The following is a 7052-nucleotide window of genomic DNA, read 5'->3' on the forward strand; positions in this document are numbered from 1 at the left end:
ATTTAATGGCCTAGAACCTCAATCCATTGCAGATATGCTCACTGAATATAAATCTAACAGAGCACTCATCATTAGGATTGAATCAGTTATAAATACCAAGGGTTCCCACGAAACAAGGAGACTCTGCCTTTAGCTATTATGCCGCCCGCAGTTGAAACCAGCTTCCAAAAGAGATCAGATGTGCTAAAACATTAGTCACATTTAAATCCACGCTTAAAACTCATTTATTAGGCTGTGCATTTATTAAATGAGTGTTTTTTTTCAAACACTGCCTAAATGTTGACGTAAAGAAAGTAGGCGGAACTGTCTGTAGTGTTGCTGCGAGTGCCATGTTCAGGAGATGCTGAATTTCATTGTGAAAGTGAAACTTTGATTTCTAGTTCTGTCCTCTTTAAGAAGCACAGTGATAGTGATAGCTCCGTGTGACCCAGTTTCTGTTCTGTGTTAATCGTGTCATTACGTTCAGGTATGTCTCATCAGTCAATGTCGTTTCCTTCTCTTTATAAGTTCATGTGTCAGGTTGTCCGGTCTTGTCAATACTACCTTTGTGTGAGGGTGTGTGTGTGTGTTACCCTTCATTATGGAATTTACCTTATTGTGGATTATTAAAAACTGTTATTGTTAAATCGTCATGCGCTCCTTCTTACAGCACACCCTGGAAGTTCCAGAACAGTTCAACACAAATGTTAGAGTGTGTTCAGCACATTTCAGCAGAACTGATTCCTAAAACCTGCAGGGCAGCCTATGCTGGCTGTGCACAGAGGCTATAAAGCAGGGGTCATCAAACTTGACCCTGGAGGGCCGGTGTCCTGCAGAGTTTAGCTCCAACTTGCCTCAACACACCTGCCTGGAAGTTTCAAGTATACCTAGTAAGACCTTAATTAGCTGGTGTGTTTGATTAGGGTTGAAGTTAAACTCCCTGCAGGACACCGGCCCTCCATGACCCCTGCTATAAAGTGAGGCAATTCCAACTCTGCAAGGACAGTCTGGCGCTTCTGACTCACAACCTTTAAGCAAATTACGTTTTCTTGTTAAAAGAACCTGCTACTTACTATTCAAACATGAGTTTTGAGCAGTGAAGGGTAATGTTATTGCTTATTGTTTGTCATTTCTCTGATCACAAATGCGCCGGGGACAGCATCACGTTATGGTAAGGGGCATAACATTTTCATCAGATGCTTGCAGTATTCGACTAATCACAACGCACGGGATAGCTGGCCAATCAGAGCACACCTCACTTTTCTAGAACAATGAGCTTTGTACAGATTTAACCAAGTTCAGAAGAACAAGAAGAGTTTATCTGAAATGGAAATCTTTTGGAAAAATATAAATGTCTTTATAATCACTTTTGATAAATTTAAATCATGCTAAATAAAAGTATTAATTTCTATAATTTTTTGTCACATTTTTATTTCAGATAAACACTGATCTTTGGATCTTTCAATTCTAAATAATTATATTAAATAATAATAATAATAATAATAATAATAATAATAATAATAATAAAAATGTTTCTTATCAGCAAAATTTCAGCCTAATTACATTTGCTATGACATTAATTATTAACTATGACTTATGCTTCAGTGTACTCCTACAGTAATTTCTGCCTATTAGTGAAGTAGTTGTAAAGTTTACAAATTGGGTACGACTAAGGACTCAGAATAAGGCCTTGAAGAATAAGATATTAATATGTGCATTTTAAGTAACAATAAACAGCCAATATCCCAGTAATATTCATACTAATTGCCAATTATTTTATATTACTGCTGCTGCTGTCTGTTGGATCAAATGGCTTGGTGAGAAGAGATTTCCTTGCTGTTTTTACTGTTCAAGTATGACTTTATGATGTCATGAATAGGATAATTAGCATATATAAAGTTGAATTGTTATATTTACTTAAGTTTTGCAATACCAATTGTTTTAGACCTTTTGATGCTGACCTTCTGTAATCTGTAGAGGAAAACATTTCACACATAACTCTCTCAACCCAATATGTTTGACACTATAGAGGCCCTGATGAAACAAATGTGAAAAGCAACATGAAATATTGTACACATCAGTACAGTGTTTCCCTCAGGGAGAAAGGTTTGCATGCCAAAGCAACATCACTCAAACTTCTGATAGAGCAGCTGAGTGAAGTACTGCAATGTGAGGGAAGAAAATGTAAAAAAACAACAACATGTATTTTGGGATGTGAGATAACATGAAAAACCATGAACCAATGCCGCAAACAGGGCTTAACATGAAATGACATACTTGACATCACTATAAACTCGACGTCCTTATGAACTTGGGTCTCCTTCATTAAGTGTGTAAAATGCATACCTTAAATCTGTGCAACAACGTTTTCACAAAACAATCATGATTCACCAGTGATTTGACTGAAATCATCAACTGGAATCATTTGGTGAAGTGATAATGCAGTCAAGACCAGTCTGGAACTATTCAACTAATCATATTTAAGCATTCAACAGGCCCATAGTATAATGTTAGATCTAGTTACTCTGTATAACAATGTAGATATGAATTTTACCCCAAATGTCTAATTTTAACCCCACAAATCTAAAAACAGTGATGTATCCACAATACCTTATTAATTGTTACACACACACAAACACACACACACAAAGATATTCAAGAAAACACAGTGTCATACAAAAAAACTACAACAAAAAACATTATGCCATATAAAATCTTCTAAAAAAACTTATGTGAACAACTGAGTATAAGATAAACTTTTTTATCTAATAAATCCCCATAAACAACAATGGAAACACATCTACCAAATAAATTCCACATGTGCCTAAAAAATCATGGGATGGGATAACTTGACAAAGCAGTGGACCGATCTGGTTGCACAGCATCTTAAATGTTGTTTTGGTCATTCTGAAATGCAAAGTCATCAAAGTATTTCTGCATACTGTTTTTTTGCGATCCCAAACAGCAGCATTCACTTCCAAAAAGCAATGATAGTGACAATTTACATCTTCTCGCTCCGAGGTGCAAGTAATTATTATATTTGAAAATGATTATATTCAGTACTTCTTTTATTAGTGATGTTTAGTGTCGTTTTATTAGGAACCAACAGTTTTATTCTCTTTGGCTCTTTGGATGGAAACGGTACTTTATTCAATTTTCCAGTTAAATTCTCATCTTTGGATAGGAACAGATCATAGAAATTAGATGAATTAACCTCCAAACTCCCTAAATCTCACAAATTTTATATTTAGATGAAATGACAAAAAAATGCCATAACCATTTATCAAAAGTGTTGAAATGAGATTTTGATTTTGAAATGAGATCAGAAGAAAAAAAAATAACCCTTTCCTTTACTCTAACGGCCCTAAAGGAGTCTCTAATGGCTCGTTAAAATGACAGTATCCATGTCTAACCATTGCCAAAAAATCTTCAGACAGTCAGACACACTGATGATTAATAATGCATTTAGAGGTTCTGGAACACAGATACGATAAGAACCCCATGAACTTCTAAACTAGTAATTATGTTGCAACTAGTTCCTGTTTCATGCATTGCGCTTGTGAGAGAGGTTTTCATTTTGTGGAAAAATAAAGTGCTCAATCTCAGAGGAGCAAAAGCTGTGGGGATGAGAGACTGACTGCGTGAGACATACGGGCTATTTGTTTACAAACCGCAGGGCTCCACTCTTTTCCTCGGATCACGCTGTGTGACTCCAGACACTCTTGACATTCCCCCGCCAAACTCAGACTTCCACACTTAGAAGTTCTCTCTTTGAACTTTTGAGTTAAAGGAGCTCCCTCTGCATCTCTGACACCGCAATGTTTCTCTTGAAAGGAAGTGTGCAAGAGCATACAGCAGCGAGAACATCTCGTAGACCTCCACTGTTTTCACATCACTCTAATGGCACAGTGGCCGTTGTCACTCACCTTTTAGTTCTTAATTCTGTTCTGTACACACACGGTTCAGTAGTTTACAGGAGTGAAAATGTAGGTAGAAGCAAAATGAATGAGCTGCTGATGCGGTGTTTGAATGTATCAGCTCTGTGGAGGAAAGAGGGTTGCCAGATCTTGCTTTAAAAAAAGAGCTTTTTTCAGCGCTGCACTCATTGACTTCTATCTTCCACTTTGTATTAAAGGTAATGAATGATTTCAGCCTAATGGCATTTGCTATTAACTATGACTTATGCTTCAGTGTACTTCTATAGTAATTTCTGCTTATTAGGGAAGTAGTTGTAAAGTTTACAAATTGGGTATGACTAAGGATTCAGAATAAGTTATTAATATGTGCATTTTAAGTAATAATAAACAGCCAATATCCCAGTAATATTCATACTAATTGCCAGATAGTTAACAGTGAGAACTGGACACTAAAGTGTTACCCATATTCTTATTAACTCACCAAAGTATTTAAAGTAAGAAGGGTACATACAACACATGCATTTTAAGATTAGGATTTAACTTTTAATGTTAAATCCACTTTGGTACAGTATGTAAATGTTCTGCAGTCCATACACAGTCTTAAGTTCAATTACATAAGAAGTCACTGTTTAGAGAAAACTAAGAGTAGTAATTAGTTACACCCAACACTGCTGTAGAGCTACCACGACGGCACACTCCGACACATGAGGTCTATAATAAACTTGAATCCAAAAGTATTATCTTTGAAATAAGCCGCATACCAAAATATTGTGACCTGCACCTTCATTATCTCCATAAAATGCATTACTTTATAGTCTAAACAACAATCGATTATTAATCATTGCTCATAATAAGCGGACATGGCAACATTCGAAGAGCGTGTTCTCCAAAACAACTCTCGAACATAAACAAAACCTAATGGCTATTTTGTTGGTGGTTGAGTCTTTGGCTGTAATGTTATATTAGTAGCTATTAGAAGAAATAAGATATTTTGTATGTTTGGTGTATGTTTAGTATAGACTCAATCTGTCGTCACATAATAAATATCACTACTTGGTGGCAGTATGACAGGAAAAATATTGCTGTAACAAAACTACATATTAGTCTGGTTCTTCAGAAAATTGGCAAGTGTTTTTGTCCAAAGGGCCATTGATTGTGGATTGCTTATCTTGAAAAACATGGCCGCCATCCTCAAATATCTCTTAACCCATTCACTACCTGTCAACCAAACCAACACACAAACAATAACTAGAGAGAAAAAAAATGTATCTGACCCACTTACAAGCTTATCTTACAAGTGTGGCCTGGCTAACAAATCTGTGCCTGACAGGTTTGACTGTATTACTGACAACATTTTGGTTTTTATACTGTACAAACCATATTTTATATTGCTCTAAACCTAAACCTACCATTGCAGGAAATTCTGCTTGATTTATAAGCTTCTGTACCTGTGGGGACCTCAATTTAGTCCCCATGAGCATGTGTTTAATCAGGTTTAATTCCCCACAAGTATGTATAAACCAAAACCAAACACACACACACACACACACACACACACACACACACACACACAGCATTTGCTTCTTCTATGACCAGGTGAATTAAGTACTGTCACCAGGCCCTGGTGTTAATAAAGCTTTTTTGTCTCAATTGGACAAAGTATTCTAAAAATTAACATTCTTTGTTTTATTGTCTTTGCCAACTTTGAACAATTCGATAATGGTTGCAAGATTCAAAAATTCAGTTGCTTTAAATATTCTCTTTGTCAGATTTATTAATTTTATGATATGCTAAAAATGACTTATGTAAAAGTGGCTTAATTAACCAAAGAAGAGAAAAAAAGAGAATTTTCCGATATGTATAAACGCGATGTCCAATCTTAAGACAGTTGAAAGAACACACGCAATGTTTCTAAAGATGCCACAGAGCCGCAAAGTTGACTTTTTTGGGAGTCTAATTACAAATAGCTTTATAGTTGACTTAAATTGCAGAAAGTATTTTAAAATTGAAAAAATTACATACTATATTTTTAAATATCTTCAAATAAATTCAGTCTATACGTTCTCTGTGGTCGCTGTTTATAAATAGAACTCTAAATAAGGAAAATCTGCATGCGAGTATGCAATTATCACTCCCAAACTCCAAATGTTCCAACTTTAAACACCATTTTGAAGTGTGTGCTACTCTTTTATCAACTTCTGACAGTTTGGTTCTTGCAGCCAGCAGCCATTTTAGATGTGGTCTGCGACATGTGAGCTTGCAAAGATAGAAAGCCTGAGCTGGAATAAGGAAAATGTTTGACAGAAGTGAATACAGATGGAAAAAGAGAGTTACAAAATCATGTAAGTGCTGCCATATGTTGGTGTAAAATGGGTTTGGGTTACTCTATCAGATTGTCTGATCACAGTACCTTGTCTTGTATGTGATTGCATGAATATTTTAATATAGCCATGGGAAAACGGCCTGTACTGCATCCGTGGCTGTTTTGCATTCTTTCTTGTTAGCATTACCTTAAAGGTCATGTGCCAGCAGATAAATAGTAATTCTGGTCCCTGGAGATTGTCCCATATGGAGATTGTTATACTCATAACTGAGATGATTCTTATTTTTTACGATCATTTAGTCCTGAATGTACACACATGGACAACATAACTTTCAAAAGAATAGATCTTCCGAAGATCATAATTATATCATTTACTCAACTTTCCTCAAAAGGAGATACAATGAGAATGTTTGTAAAGAACACTTTAAGGTAACATTTAATGTAAAATGCACTAAAAGCTATGATGCATTACAATTATAATTATGAATTTAAAATAGTGTAACACTGAATTGATCAGTGGTTAACCGTGGTTGCATTATGCACAATTACATGGCTTCGTGAATACTCGGTTCTGATTGGTCAGTTTTTTTCCCCAGATAACTGGTAAAACTAATAACACAGGCTCATTCGGGTGACTTCCTGCAGTTTGTGCTGTTCACTCGCTGGGAACATTTTTTTCTTTGTGTAAACTGCGTTTGGTTGGCTATTAAAATATTAAACTCAATTCAGTATTACGGGTACAATTATTTAATTCATTATGCCGTCCTGTAATCGTGGACTCCCTGTCTCCCATTTCAATGCATCTACAGCAATGATTGTTTTTTAACCAAACA

Source organism: Puntigrus tetrazona, chromosome 17 (assembly GCF_018831695.1).
Source record: "Puntigrus tetrazona isolate hp1 chromosome 17, ASM1883169v1, whole genome shotgun sequence".
Lineage (NCBI taxonomy): Eukaryota > Metazoa > Chordata > Actinopteri > Cypriniformes > Cyprinidae > Puntigrus > Puntigrus tetrazona.